The sequence below is a fragment of the Bufo bufo genome, chromosome 10, assembly GCF_905171765.1.
Source record: "Bufo bufo chromosome 10, aBufBuf1.1, whole genome shotgun sequence".
Taxonomy (NCBI): Eukaryota; Metazoa; Chordata; class Amphibia; order Anura; family Bufonidae; genus Bufo; species Bufo bufo.
In genome coordinates, this window is record NC_053398.1 from 59,135,037 (window position 1) to 59,151,660 (window position 16,624).

The 16,624-nt window shown below is 47.0% G+C and overlaps 1 protein-coding gene across 1 annotated transcript in view; it reads right to left on the reverse strand.

The window, feature by feature from the left end:
- Window positions 1–16,624, reverse strand: part of LOC120980044 (ADP-ribose glycohydrolase MACROD1-like) — a 175,127-nt gene that overhangs the window by 145,815 nt on the left and 12,688 nt on the right. The gene's annotated exons all lie outside the window — the stretch shown is intronic.

Below are 16,624 nucleotides of genomic sequence, written 5' to 3' on the forward strand. Positions count from 1 at the left end.
GCATGGCTGTGATTGGCCAGTGCACCATGTGACCCAGCCTCTATTTAAGCTGGAGTCACGTAGCGCCGCACGTCACTCTGCTATGATCAGTATAGGGAGAGGTTGCAGCTGCGACGTTAGGGCGAGATTAGGCAGATTAACTCCTCCAAAAGACTTCATTCTGTGATCGATCTGCAGCTGTGGATCATTGAAGTGCTATTATTGACTTGCTCACTTTTTTGAGGCTGCCCAGAGCGTTTTTAGATCACTTTTTTTCTGGGGTGATCGGCGGCCATTTTGTGACTTGTGGTGCGCCAGCACGAGCTATCACCAAGTGTATTTAACCATCGATAGTGTGGTTATTTTGTGCTATATCCTACATCAGCTGCAGGCTGAGCCTGTGTCACCGAAGTGCATTTAACCATCAACAGTCTGGTTATTTTTTGGCCATATACTACATCAGCTGCAGGCTGAGCCTGTGTCACCCAAGTGCATTTAACCATCAACAGTCTGATTATTTTTTGGCCATATACTACATCTGGTGCAGGCTGAGCCTGTGTCACCCAAGTGCATTTAACCATCAACAGTCTGATTATTTTTTGGCCATATACTACATCTGGTGCAGGCTGAGCCTGTGTCACCCAAGTGCATTTAACCATCAACAGTGTGGTTATTTTTTGGCTATATATTACATCAGGGGCAAGTTGAGCCTGTCACCCAGCGCCTAAAAAATAGACCTGACATTTCTATTCAACCAAATCTGTACTGTTTTAGCCGGTCAAGTTATTTGTATTGACCGTAAAAGCAGACTTTTTGTTCTGGGTTGAAAAAGCATTCCCAAATTTGCCATTCTCAAAATAACTAGTTTCTGGTATTTGAGGCCTACTTGAAATCTATCCCAAAAAAAAAATCTTACATTGAAGGTATTGATAGTGTCATTCAGAAAAACCTAAGACACACGCTAGCGTGCTGATAGAAGTGTGATTCTGTGATTAAACCTATACCTGTCACACAGCGCAAAAAAAAAACAGGTCTCACATCTCTATTCAACCAGATCTGCACTGTTTTAGCTGGTCAAGTTATTTGTAGTGACCGTAAAAGCACACTTTTTGTTCTGGGTTGAAAAAGCATTCCCAAATTTGCCATTCTCAAAATAACTAGTTTCTGGTATTTGAGGCCTACTTGAAATCTATCCCAAAAAGAAAATCCTACATTGAAGGTATTGATAGTGTCATTCAGAAAAACCTAAGTCACACGCTAGCGTGCTGATAGAAGTGTGATTCTGTGATTAAACCTATACCTGTCACACAGCGCAAAAAAAAACAGGTCTCACATCTCTATTCAACCAAATCTGCACTGTTTTAGCTGGTCAAGTTATTTGTAGTGACCGTAAAAGCAGACTTTTTGTTCTGGGTTTGAAAAGCATTCCCAAATTTGCCATTCTCAAAATAACTAGTTTCTGGTATTTGAGGCCTACTTGAAATCTATCCCAAAAAGAAAATCTTACATTGAAGGTATTGATAGTGTCATTCAGAAAAACCTAAGACACACGCTAGCGTGCTGATAGAAGTGTGATTCTGTGATTAAACCTATACCTGTCACACAGCGCAAAAAAAAAACAGATCTCACATCTCTATTCAACCAAATCTGCACTGTTTTAGCTGGTCAAGTTATTTGTAGTGACCGTAAAAGCACACTTTTTTTTCTGGGTTGAAAAAGCATTCCCAAATTTGCCATTCTCAAAATTGTGGTGAACGGGAACAATGAGGAAAACATCTAATAAGGGACGCGGACGTGGACATGGTCGTGGTGGTGTTAGTGGACCCTCTGGTGCTGGGAGAGGACGTGGCCGTTCTGCCACAGCCACACGTCCTAGTGAACCAACTACCTCAGGTCCCAGTAGCCAGCAGAATTTACAGCGATATTTGGTGTGGCCCAATGCCGTTCTAAGGATGGTAAGGCCTGAGCAGGTACAGGCATTAGTCAATTGGGTGGCCGACAGTGGATCCAGCACGTTCACATTATCTCCCACCCAGTCTTCTGCAGAAAGCGCACAGATGGCGCATGAAAACCAAGCCCATCGGTCTGTCACATCACTCCCATGCATATCAGGGAAACTGTCTGAGCCTCAAGTTATGCAGCAGTCTCTTATGCTGTTTGAAGACTCTGCTGCCAAGGTTTCCCAAGGGCATCCCCCTAGCCCTTCCCCAGGGGTGGAAGAGATAGAATGCACTAACGCACAACCACTTATTTTTCCTGATGATGAGGACATGGGAATACCACCTCAGCACGTCTCTGATGATGACGAAACACAGGTGCCAACTGCTGCGTCTTTCTGCAGTGTGCAGACTGAACAGGAGGTCAGGGATCAAGACTGGGTGGAAGACGATGCAGGGGACGATGAGGTCCTAGACCCCACATGGAATGAAGGTCGTGCCACTGACTTTCACAGTTCGGAGGAAGAGGCAGTGGTGAGACCGAGCCAACAGCGTAGCAAAAGAGGGAGCAGTGGGCAAAATCAGAACACCCGCCGCCAAGAGACTCCGCCTGCTACTGACCGCCGCCATCTGGGACCGAGCACCCCAAAGGCAGCTTCAAGGAGTTCCCTGGCATGGCACTTCTTCAAACAATGTGCTGACGACAAGACCCGAGTGGTTTGCACGCTGTGCCATCAGAGCCTGAAGCGAGGCATTAACGTTCTGAACCTTAGCACAACCTGAATGACCAGGCACCTGCATGCAAAGCATGAACTGCAGTGGGTAAACACCTTAAAAACAAGGAAGTCACTCAGGCTCCCCCTGCTACCTCTTCTGCTGCTGCCGCCTCGGCCTCTTCTGCAGCTGCCGCCGCCTCGGCCTCTTCTGCTGCTGCTGCTGCCGCCGCCTTGGCCTCTTCCTCCGCCTCTGGAGGAACGTTGGCACCTGCCGCCCAGCAAACATGGGATGTACCACCAACACCACCACCTGCGTCACCAAGCATCTCAACCATGTCACACGGCAGCGTTCAGCTCTCCATCTCACAAACATTTGAGAGAAAGCGTAAATTCCCACCTAGCCACCCTTGATCCCTGGCCCTGAATGCCAGCATTTCTAAACTACTGGCCTATGAAATGCTGTCATTTAGGCTGGTGGACACACACAGCTTCAAACAGCTCATGTCACTTGCTGTCCCACAGTATGTTGTTCCCAGCCGCCACTACTTCTCCAAGAGAGCCATGCCTTCCCTGCACAAACAAGTGTCCGATAAAATCAAGTGTGCACTGCGCAACGCCATCTGTGGCAAGGTCCACCTAACCACAGATACGTGGACCAGTAAGCACGGCCAGGGACGCTATATCTCCCTAACTGCACACTGGGTAAATGTAGTGGCGGCTGGGCCCCAGGCGGAGAGCTGTTTGGCGCACGTCCTTCCACCGCCAAGGATCGCAGGGCAACATTCTTTGCCTCCTGTCTCCTCCTCCTCCTACTCAGCTTCCTCCTCCTCTTCTTCCACCTGCTCATCCAGTCAGCCACACACCTTCACCACCAACTTCAGCACAGCACGGGGTAAACGTCAGCAGGCCATTCTGAAACTCATATGTTTGGGGGACAGGCCCCACACGGCACAGGAGTTGTGGCGGGGTATAGAACAACAGACCGACGAGTGGTTGCTGCCGGTGAGCCTCAAGCCCGGCCTGGTGGTGTGCGATAATGGGCGAAATCTCGTTGCAGCTCTGGGACTAGCCGGTTTGACGCACATCCCTTGCCTGGCGCATGTGCTGAATTTGGTGGTGCAGAAGTTCATTCGCAACTACCCCGACATGTCAGAGCTGCTGCATAAAAAGCGGGCCGTCTGTTCGCGCTTCCGGCGTTCACACCCTGCCGCTGCTCGCCTGTCTGCGCTACAGCGTAACTTCGGCCTTCCCGCTCACCGCCTCATATGCGACGTGCCCACCAGGTGGAACTCCACCTTGCATATGCTGGACAGACTGTGCGAGCAGCAGCAGGCCATAGTGGAGTTTCAGCTGCAGCACGCACGGGTCAGTCGCACTGTGGATCAGACCCACTTCACCACCAATGACTGGGCCTCCATGCGAGACCTGTGTGCCCTGTTGCGCTGTTTCGAGTACTCCACCAACATGGCCAGTGGCGATGACGCCGTTATCAGCGTTACAATACCACTTCTATGTCTCCTTGAGAAAACACTTAGGGCGATGATGGAAGAGGAGGTGGCCCAGGAGGAAGAGGAGGAGGAGGGGTCATTTTTAGCACTTTCAGGCCAGTCTCTTCGAAGTGACTCAGAGGGAGGTTTTTTGCAACACCAGAGGCCAGGTACAAATGTGGCCAGACAGGGCCCACTACTGGAGGACGAGGAGGACGAGGATGAGGAGGAGGTGGAGGAGGATGAGGATGAAGCATGTTCACAGCGGGGTGGCACCCAAAGCAGCTCGGGCCCATCACTGGTGCGTAGCTGGGGGGAAACACAGGACGATGACGATACGCCTCCCACAGAGGACAGCTTGTCCTTACCTCTGGGCAGCCTGGCACACATGAGCGACTACATGCTGCAGTGCCTGCGCAACTACAGCAGAGTTGCCCACATTTTAACGTGTGCGGACTACTGGGTTGCCACCCTGCTGGATCCCCGGTACAAAGACAATGTGCCCACCTTACTTCCTACACTGGAGCGTGATAGGAAGATGCGCGAGTACAAGCGCACGTTGGTAGACGCGCTACTGAGAGCATTCCCAAATGTCACAGGGGAACCAGTGGAAGCCCAAGGCGAAGGCAGAGGAGGAGCAAGAGGTCGCCAACGCAGCTGTGTCACGCCCAGCTCCTCTGAGGGCAGGGTTAGCATGGCAGAGATGTGGAAAAGTTTTGTCAACACGCCACAGCTAAGTGCACCACCACCTGATACGGAACGTGTTAGCAGGAGGCAACATTTCACTAACATGGTGGAACAGTACCTGTGCACACCCCTCACGTACTGACTGATGGTTCGGCCACATTCAACTTCTGGGTCTCCAAATTGTCCACGTGGCCAGAGCTAGCCTTTTATGCCTTGGAGGTGCTGGCCTGCCCGGCGGCCAGCGTTTTGTCTGAACGTGTATTCAGCATGGCAGGGGGCGTCATTACAGACAAACGCAGCCGCCTGTCTACAGCCAATGTGGACAAGCTGACGTTCATAAAAATGAACCAGGCATGGATCCCACAGGACCTGTCCATCCCTTGTGCAGATTAGATATTAACTACCTCCCCTTAACAATATATTATTCTACTCCAGGGCACTTCCTCATTCAATACTATTTTTAATTTCATTTTACCATTATATTGCGGGGCAACCCAAAGTTGAATGAACCTCTCCTCTGTCTGGGTGCCGGGGCCTAAATGTGTGACAGTGGCCTGCCTGTTCCAGTGGTGGGTGACGTGAAGCCTGATTCTCTGCTATGACATGAATACAGATTCTGCGCTGACATAAGGCCAGATTCTCTGTTACGGGACCTCTCTCCTCTGCCTGGGTGCCTGGGCATAAATGTGTGACAGTGGCCTGTTCCAGTGGTGGGTGACGTGAAGCCGGATTCTCTGCTATGACATGAAGACAGATTCTGCGCTGACATAAGGCCAGATTCTCTGTTACGGGACCTCTCTCCTCTGCCTGGGTGCCTGGGCCTAAATGTGTGACAGTGGCCTGTTCCAGTGGTGGGTGACGTGAAGCCTGATTCTCTGCTATGACATGAAGACAGATTCTGCGCTGACATAAGGCCAGATTCTCTGTTACGGGACCGCTCTCCTCCGTCTGGGTGCCGGGGCCTAAATATGTGACAGTGGCCTGTTCCAGTGGTGGGTGACGTGAAGCCTGATTCTCTGCTATGACATGAAGACAGATTCTGCGCTGACATAAGGCCAGATTCTCTGTTACGGGACCTCTCCTCTGCCTGGGTGCCTTGGCCTAAATGTGTGACAGTGGCCTGTTCCAGTGGTGGGTGACGTGAAGCCTGATTCTCTGCTATGACATGAAGACTGATTCTGCGCTGACATGAAGCCAGATTCTCTGCTATGGCATGAAGAGACTGATTCTCTGCTGACATGAAGCCAGATTCTTTGCTATGGCATGAAGAGACTGATTCTCTGCTGACGTGAAGCCAGATTCTCTGCTATGGGACCTCTGTCCAATTGATATTGGTTCATTTTTATTTTTTTAATTTTAATTTTAATTCATTTCCCTATCCACATTTGTTTGCAGGGGATTTACCTACATGTTGCTGCCTTTTGCAGCCCTCTAGCTCTTTCCTGGGCTGTTTTACAGCCTTTTTAGTGCCCAAAAGTTTGGGTCCCATTGACTTCAATGGGGTTCGGGTTCGGGACGAAGTTCGGATCGGGTTCGGATCCCGAACCCGAACATTTCCGGGAAGTTCGGCCGAACTTCTCGAAGCCGAACATCCAGGTGTTCGCTCAACTCTACTCGTGACCCCACACATGAGCGGCTGCGACTAAGGGGTAAATCTCACAGGAAGCTGAAGACTGAAGAAACCCTGGCAGTGTCTTGACCTCGTCAGGCCACATGTTCGCTAGCCAATGTGTGCCAAATGGCTCCGAATCCAGAACTGGGAGCTGCATCAGAGAAGACTATAGGGGAACTGTTGGACACCACCGGGATGAGGAGAGAAATACCATTCCAGTTACTAAGAAAATAGTCCCACATGGCTAAATCAGCTACTATTTGGTCGTCAAGGCATATGAGGCTGTCTTGGGAGGGAGCTGAAGGAAGGAGAGCTAGTAGTCGTGACACGAATGGCCTACCTTGGGGCATGACTCGCATAGCAAAATTTAACATGCCTAAAAGAGACTGTAATTCAATTTTTTTAATGGTTCTGGTCTGCGTAAAATTGTGGAGGGTGAACCTAATCCTGTCCAGTTTGTTTTCCGGTAATTTAGCAACCATGTTTACAGTGTCCAGAATGATACCTAGGAAAGTAATAACTGGGGACGGACCTTCAACCTTTTTTGGGGATACGGGAATGTCAAGTTGGTGAAAACAGCTTAGCAGCGACTGCAGTGCTTTTGGATTGGACCCGGGGTGTTCCAATAACAGAAAGTCGTCCAAGTAATGAATAACAAAACTACAATGGAACTCGTTGACTAGTATCCAGTGGAGAGCCTAGGCCAGTTTGTCAAACAACCATGGACTGCTTTTTGAACCGAAAGTGAGTTTAGAGGCAAAGTAATAAAGATCTCTCTACTTTATACCATGCCACTGCCACAGAGTTAGACTGATGGGGAGTAGCTTAAAGGCGTCAGATATATCAGCTTTTGACAGAATAGAGTTACGGCCTAACTGCAGTATGATGGCGATAGCCTGATCTATGGAGGAGTATTTCATACTGACTTCTTCGGAGGGTATGAGAGAGTTAATACTGGGGGTGGAGTGACCATGTGGGGCTGATAGATCGATGATCAACCTTTCTTTGTTACTAAACTTGCCTGTGACTACGCCTATAGGGCTAACTCTCCACCGTCCAAAAGGAGGAGAAGAAAAGGGGCCTATTAGGAATCCCTTAGCCAAGTCGATGGAAATCAATTCATCCGCTGCCTGAGGGTGAAGTTCCGCTGACAATAAATTCCTGCACTCATAAGACGATTCAGGCAAGGCGATTAGGCCAGTGTGGAAACCTGATCTAAACCCTGACATGAGGAACTGAATGAAGCTAGGGTCGTGGTGGTTGTGTAGGAAGTGCAGCAGGCAATCAACGTTGAGGACACTCAGATACGACTTATCAGCTTTTAATGTACAGACCGACTTGGGATGGGCTCTAAAACAATTCACACAAACATGTAACAGCCTACACTGACTATAATTGCAGGAGGAAAAATTGAAATTATTGCAGATCTGTGATCGCCCGAGATATTGAATGGGCCTTCCCAATTTGTCGACTAAACCAGAGGCATACTGGGGATCAGGGTGCCTAGACGGCTGTGCGGGAGGGCTAGTATCGGCACTTGAGGCAGCTTTGTGACACCATTCTGCTGTGTGGTAGATGGATTGACACAGAGAACAAGCAGGAGCCCTAAGACCAGCAAAGTGTCTGCAAAATATCTCAGTGTCGATATTAGCCCAGTTTGTGAGAAATTGAAATTGACTGAGGGCCACCGCCTTAGCTGAAAATGAGCAGTGATAATCGTAAAATGAACTACCACCATATTTGTACCCCAATTCGGTTACCCTAAACAAATAAAGATCTAATTCCTCCCTGCGGTCGGGCCGTACGGAACAAATCACATCTCTATACAGGCTGAAAGCTAAAAGGAACTCCGAGATGGTAAGCTTTCTGTTTAGCCTGAGATCACGGCCCCTGAGTACTACTGAGACATCACCGCACGCGATGACTTTGCTGTCAGAGAAATCCCGAGTAGCAATCAACAGGGAAGCCAGGTTGACGTCCCTGCCTTCCAGAATATCTTTCTTGATGTTGGCCGGTATGAAGTGAGCCGGGTGATATTAGGAACAGAGAATGTCGTACCGGATGTGGACGGGATGGCCAACTCTGGACCTGGAGGAGTGAGAACGGCACCCCGGGACTCGACCGTGTCCAGTCTGGATTGGATGTCCGTGACTGATGACGTAAGATTGTTGAGCATGAGGTGAATCTGAGCGAGCGAGGTCTGGACTGTGGCCATCGAGACTTCCTCCTGTCGCTGAGGACTCGCAGAAGACATGAGTAGGCAGTGTAATTCCGCCTTTCTGGCTGAGGCTGTAAACGGGATACCCCTCTTGGACAGCTCCGCCATCAACCTTGGTACGGTCCAACTCCGTAGTGACGGGATGCTACTCGCTTCGGACAGCCTGGCAGCATTTTCATGTCAGAGGCATGAGACATGATCCCACAGCGCGGAAGGAGCAAAAAGCGGGATGAGGAGAATACCTAAGTTAAAATCGTGAGATTTTTAGACAACAAAATGAGAAGGTGAATTTAGCACTGAAAACTTCCCTATACTACCTGTTGGAAACGAAACTGGGCCACTGAGAACCGACGGTTGACCTGAAAAGAAGTAACGTCCCTGGAGAGAGAACGGAGAAAACATACTTAAACAGACAAGGAACGGCTATACACGACTGGAGATGTGAATGAGATCGATGAATATACGTGCGTATAATGCGTAAACTACGAAGGTCTGAAAATGAACTAGCGTGGTGATCCCGTACCTGAGGTGACTGAACATGACCCAATAAAATGTGCAGGGCAGTTTGTTTCACCCGTAATACGTGCATATATATATATATATATATATATATATATATACACACACACACCACTGTATTTATTGCACCCCCCTTCCCCCTTTTTTTTTTTTTTTTTTTACCATCCCCCTTTTTTTTTTTTGGAGTGTGTACCTGAATAAAATAATGGCATAAGTATGTGTATGTGTGTTTATTTATTTATTTATTTATTTTTATTTATTTTTTAACTGCAGTAGCACGAGTGACCACCAGAGGGTGCTCACCTCAAGACCTGCTACACACTGTCTAGTGAGCTCCCCGTGCTGCATCTTCAGTTGTGGCCACGGGGGGGCGCAAGGAGCCAGACTGAGGCGGCATCTTACCTGGGAGGTGGGCGAACGGGTTAGATACGGCAAACGGGGTAGACACAGCGCACGGTGTAGATTAAGGAGCAGGAAGGCAACTAATCCAGACGCACACGGATATGGCCATGATCTGTGTTGAGCAGACGTAGGATATAGGGGAGGGGGAAATGAGCCTAAATAGCGCGGCAGAGCCCCTCCCACAAATACAGGCCAATAAATCGGCCTTAAAACATATAGCAAGCGCAAAGTAGGAAGTGCTTATGAATATATACAAACTGATTCAGACACCACTGCAGACAAGAGATCATCATAGGGTCACGAATGCAGCAGTAACTTTCAGTCTGTGGTAGTTTCTATCTTTGGAAGGGGCAATAATCTCTGAGCATTTAAGAGACTGATTGCTTTAGGGTAAAAGCTGTTCTTCAGCCTAGTGGTGCGGGCATGTAGGGCTCTAAGACGCCTACCAGAGGGTAGGGGAATGAAAAGGCTGTGGCCGGGGTGAGTTGGATCCCCGCAGATAATCTTTGCCCTGTTGCTGCAGCAAGCAGTGAAGATGTCCTCCAGTGATGGTACCTGAGTACCAGTGATTCTTCCAGCCATTCTGATGATGCGCTTGAAGGTCTTCTTGTCCTCAGAAGAGCAGCCGGAGGACCACACTGTAATGCAGTATGTGATAACAGATTCTATGGTACTCCTGTAAAAATTGACTAGCAGCTGTTTTGGGAGTTGTGCTTTCTTCAGACTCCTCAGAAAATGAAGCCTCTGAAGGCCTTTTTTGGTAATTTCTGTTTGGTGTTTTTTATCCATGACAGGTCCTGACTAATATGAACTCCCAAAAATCTGAAACTTTGAACTATCTCCACGTTTCCACCATTAATGCTAATAGAATGGTGTCCCTTTCGTTTCTTCTTCCTAAAATCCAGAATCAGCTCCTTTGATTTCTTGGTATTGAGTATGAGGTTGTTGTTCTTACTCCTTAAGGCCTTGCTGTCAGTGAATAGAAACATTTTACTCATCTTCAATTGCTGGAAAACCACCAAAAACCGTCCAGCAGAGGTAGTGCTGGTATGTAGACACTGTGCGGTAGCACTCGACAGAGCCATGAGACCACAAGTAATGCACAAGAGCGTATGTGTGCCGCTGTATGATCCTGTGTGCATAAGGCCTCTTGCACACAAATGTGTGCTGCCCATGCCCGTGCAGCGGATCCGCAATACACGGGCACCAACTGTGGGCCAGCTGCATGCGGATCGCGACCACATTCAATTGAATGGCGTCCGCAGTCCGTCCGTTCCGCAAAAAGATAGGACAAGTTCTATCTTTTAGTGTAATGGAAGGACGGAACGGAACCCCACGAAAGCACTCCGTAGTGCTTCTGTTCCGCACCACATCTCTGGATTTGCGGACCCATTCAAGTGGATCATCCTCCTGTGGATCATTCCTCTGACAGGAAGCTTCGGTATTGGTAGCACACAGAATTACAGGAGATAAGTACCGGATGGAAGCCCCAGGGTACTTTCACACATTTTTTTCCTGCACCTTTGTGTTTTTTCCCCACTTTTTTTGGCAATAAAAACACCCGCTCCAGATGTTAACTGAAAGTCTAGGGCAGGGATGCTCAACCTGCGGCCCTCCAGCTGTTGTAAAACTACAAGTCCCACCATGCCCTTCTGTAGGCTGATAGCTGTAGGCTGTCCGGGAATGATGGAAGTTGTAGTTTTGCAACAGCTGGAGGGCCGCAGGTTGAGCATGCCTGGTCTAGGGAAATATGGAACACAGGAAACACAAGTGATTTTTTTTTTGTTGCTCCTGGCATTTGTTAACTAGGTGGCTTTTTTTTTTTTGGCTTTCTCGCCTCTTTTCAAAAATGCAACATGCTGGAGCTTTTGGTGTTTTTTTCAGGTGTTTTAACATCCCCTTCTTGAAGGGCTCATGCACATGGCTGTAGTTTTGGTCCGCATCTGATTTTTTGCGGATCAGACGCGGACTGATTTATCTCAATGGGGCTACAGAAGATGCAGACAGCTCATTGTGTGCTGCCCGCATCCGCATGTCTTATTCTTGTCTATAAAAAAAAAATGGCGGCCTGCACTTGGATGGTATCCATGTTTTGCGGAGCGCAGAACACAGCCGTGTACATGAGAACTTATAGTAGAAAAAAGCCATAAAGAAAGCTCTAGTGGTAATGAACACTGGGGGTCATTTATTAAGACAGCTTACGCCAATTTCTGGTCTCAAAAATTCACAAGAATCTGTTTTGCATCTTTGACACACGTTTTCACACTGCCCTCGACGCTGGGGAGTGGTAGGGCCGGTGTGAGGGAGCGACAGGGCAAATTTACTATCATTTACGCAAGGAGACTGACGTTATTGACAACCTGTCTGGAGTAGGTTTCACAATTGGCGTACGGACTGGCAGAGGATGCGCCTATGTTTTGATGAGGCATGCATCCTCCCGCACCGCAGGGAGTGAAAATGACTTAGTGCAGAAGCCACCCAGCGAAGTGAATATTGATGAGCTGGGCGGCGCTGCCTTCAAAACGGCGGTTGAGGGGCGGCTGGCTGGGCAGAAGTGTAGCTGAAATGCCGCCCCTTGGGCAGAAAGAAAAGCGATTACTTCAGGTTATAAAACATCAGTTTGCTGTATTTATAAGGTGGACAGGGGTTATACTTATATGTTTTTAATGCACATTAGAAGACCTGTGCATGCATATATAGCTAAATATGTTTATTGGGCCTGTCAGTGTCCCTTTAAAACGCTTTGACTTATCCAGGCCATTCTGAGATTGTTTTTTCATCACATATTGTACTTCATGACACTGGTAAGATGAAATAAAAAAAATTGCATTTTTAATAATTTTTTTAAATGCAAATTTCCAAGTTTCAATTTCTCTACTTCTATAATACATAGTAATACCTCCAAAAATAGTTATTACTTTACATTCCCCATATGTCTACTTCATGTTTGGATCATTTTGGGAATGATATTTTATTTTTTGGGGATGTTGCGAGGCTTACATAATAGAAACCACCCAAAAATTACCCCATTATATAAACTACACCCCTCAAGGTATTCAAAACTGATTTTACAAACTTTGTTCACCCTTTGGGTGTTCCACAAGAATTAATGGAAAATAGAGATACAATTTCAAAATGTCACTTTTTTGGCAGATTTTCCATTTTAATAATTTTTTTCCAGTTACAAAGCAAGGGTTAACAGCCAAACCAAACTCAATATTTATGGCCCTGATTCTATAGTTTACAGAAACACACCATATGTGGTAGTAAACCGCTGTACGGGCACACAGCAGGGTGCAGAAGGAAAGGGATGCCATACGGTTTTTGGAAGGCAGATTTTGCTGGACTGGTTTTTTTGACACCATGTCCCATTTGAAGCCCCCCTGATGCACCCCTAGATTAGAAACTCCATAAAAGTGACCCCATCTAAGAAACTACACCCCTCAAGGTATTCAAAACTGATTTTACAAACTTTGTTAACCCTTTAGGTGTTCCACAAGAATTAATGGAAAATAGAGATACAATTTCAAAATTTCCCTTTTTTGGCAGAATTTCCATTTTAATAATTTTTTTCCAGTTACAAAGCAAGGGTTAACAGCCAAACCAAACTCAATATTTATGGTCCTGATTCTGTCGTTTACAGAAACACCCCATATGTGGTCATAAACCGCTGTACGGGCACACAGCAGGGCGCAGAAGGAAAGGAATGCCATACGGTTTTTGGAAGGCAGATTTTGCTGGACTGTTTTTTTTTACACCATGTCCCATTTGAAGCCCTCCTGATGCACCCCTAGAGTAGAAACTCCAAAAAAAGTGACCCCATTTTAGAAACTACGGGATAGGATGGCAGTATTGTTGGTACTAGTTTAGGGTACATATGATTTTTGGTTGCTCTATATTACACTTTTTGTGAGGCAAGGTAACAAGAAATAGCTGTTTTGGCACCGTTTTAGATTTTTGTTTTTTACAACATTCATCTGACAGGTTAGATAATGTGATATTTTTATAGACCAGGTTGTCACGGATGCGGCGATACCTAATATGTATACTTTTTTCTATTTATGTAAGTTTTACACAATGATTTCTTTTTTTAAACCCCAAAAAATCATGTTTTAGTGTTTCCATAGTCTGAGAGCCATAATTTTTTCAGTTTTTGGGCGATTACCTTGGGTAGGGTATGATTTTTGTGGGATGAGATGACGGTTTTATTGGCACTATTTTGGGGTGCGTGTGACTTTTTGATCGCTTGCTATTACACTTTTTGTGATGTAAGGTGACAAAAAATGGCTTTTTTTACACCGTTTTTCTTTTTCTTTTTTTACGGTATTCACCTGAGGGGTTAGGTCACGTGATATTTTTATAGAGCAAGTTATTACGGATGCTGCAATACCTAATATGTATACTTTTTTTTATTTATGTAAGTTTTACACAATGATTTCATTTTTGAAGCAAAAAAAATCATGTTTTAGTGTTTCCATAGTCTGAGAGCCATCATTTTTTCAGTTTTTGGGCGATTACCTTGGGTAGGGTATGATTTTTGCGTAATGAGATGACGGTTTGATTGCCACTATTTTTGGGTGCATATGACTTTTTGATCGCTTGCTATTACACTTTTTGTGATGTAAGGTGACAATAATTTTTTTTATTTAGCACAGTTTTTATTTTTTATTTTTTACAGTGTTCATCTGGGGGGTTAGGTCATGTGATATGTTTATAGAGCCGCTCGATACGGATGCGGCGATACCTAATATGTATACTTTTTTTCCCCTATTTTTTCCCTATTTTTTTTAACTTTATTTGGGGAAAATTACGTGTGAGGTACACGTTCAATGAAGAAATATCTACTGGAAATCAGTAGTGTGGAGAGGGGCCTCATAATATACCATCCACCACTCTGATAGCCTGACTAGATCAACTATGTATATGTGGCAAGAATGCAGTGTTGGGACACACTGATTGATATCTAGCCTGTGTATACAAGGTATAAAATATACAACACCCAGCCTGGGGTTACTATATAGAGTACAATCCGCTATTAAAGCTGCTCGTTATTGTGTCTGGCAAGCTAGTGGGTTCTCAGCTCGATAAGTGCAGTACAGTGGGTTCTGGTGCACCCAGATTCTGCTCCCCTGTTAGCTAAGTGATGTGAGTTACATAGCTGTGCTCGCACATCGGCAATCGTGATCACAGTATCACTGCTGTGATGTGCCCTATGCGCTGAGCACAGTGACATCGTACTACGCTCTACGCGTTTCAACATACCCTATCAGTTGCATGTATCATCAGGAGCGAGCTACACTTAGTTTCAGATGTCACAACCAATGAAGCACCGCACTGTAGCGTGCGTCTCTCGGCGCTGTGATGGCCGTATGTGGCCAGCCACACGCCGTGTATAAATAATCTAAGACCCGCCCCCATGCCGGTGGGTGCCGGCTCCAACATCCAATCAGGGATAGTGACACATCCACTGGTGCGCTCCCTGACGATATCGTCGCCCTCTGCAGCGTCATGCCAGCACGGGGAGGAGCATCGCTATGCACTCTTTTCATATGAAAAGGAATATTCTGATGCGATCATTAAGCTGTCAAGTGACAGCGCTTGGAGAAGATGGTCAGGGTATTACAAGGAGGTCGATTAGAGAGGGGAACATCGGTAAATGCCTAATTAAAACAAAGTAGGTGACATATTTAAGTTAGAATGTATCCTTCAAATTACACCACTAAGCATAAGGTGATATTGCAGCATACGGGTAGGTTACCCGACACTGCTCTATTATAATGTGTATCTCCCTTTAAGAAAGTTAGGCCTGTTGCAGGCAATTCTTATTCCAGCCAGCAGAGGGAGCCCCCAGTTTAGTATAAATAGGCTAGGGCCTAGCCTAGTGAGGGAGTTGGAAGTTTCTAGAGTTAGTTCTGTGAGATTCAGGACTGCACTACTGGTGTGGAGGATCATTCCCACCCAGTTTTCCAGGTTAATTATACCTGAGGAACTTCAAAGATAGAGCCTGCCATCAGGAGGGAAGAAGACCTCTACCAAATCTTTGCTCAAGGGTTATCACCAGGATTTGGGTGTCTGGACCTTGAGAGTATTGCTGCATTGAGCATAAGAGGGAATCCCTGATCCTAGGAGGCCTGCCTGGAAGTTAGTCTTTTTGTAAGTAAAAGCCAGAACCACTGCTGTTAACTGTATGGTAAAGTGTGGAATAACTCTGGAACTGTATTCACTGGCTGTTCACCCTACTACAAACTCGTTCAGTAAAGTTAACCTGTTATATAAATATCCGGATTGCTCCATTATTCCACCTATCATTACACGGTGTGTCACCGTTCAATTGACACTGGCGTCACAACATTTATCAACTGCCTGTTCCAGTATTGACCCGGATTGAAGACGACAGTGAATCCCAGGTTAGTGGGTTGCCCTGCACTACGACTCCCCGCATACCTAAAGCTGCTCTACTGACCCCCTGGGATACTGCATCGCTCTTTTTGGCATCACGAACAGGATACGCATGCTTCTGGAGTGCAGAGAAGTGTGAACTGTGTGCTTTAACTATTCCACCACCGTATAGCAAGGACTGTACCCTTTATTTCCAAGTCGGTGGATTACAATTGTGCCTGGGAAGAATCGGAGGCGCTGTGCTGTGTTGCGCTACCCCCAGGAAAAGAAAATCGTGTTTGTGGATTACAATTTATTCACTTGTCAACAACCCTGCTTGCTGTCAGGGAATGGTGACCAAGATGGCCGCCGGCCGCCTGGAGTAAAGTTTCCCGCGCTGCTGAGGACCTTCGTGGGCGGATCCCTTCAAAGACACAGAGAATCCCGCCCCTCTTCATCATCGCACCGCCGCGGCCCTGCTTCTTCTACGTCAGCAACGTCACCGCGGACTCAGGACGTCCGGAGTCTCTCGAGACTTGGCCTGCGCAAGCCCGGCGATACCGGTAAGGACTTGTAACCGGAGGGAAGGGGATTGTTCCGGCCCCTTTAGTCGCCAGCGGCCACATCTTAATAAACTAACATGTCAGAACCGGGAGTTCCCGAGCAGCCGGCCCCGGGAGAGCTCGCGG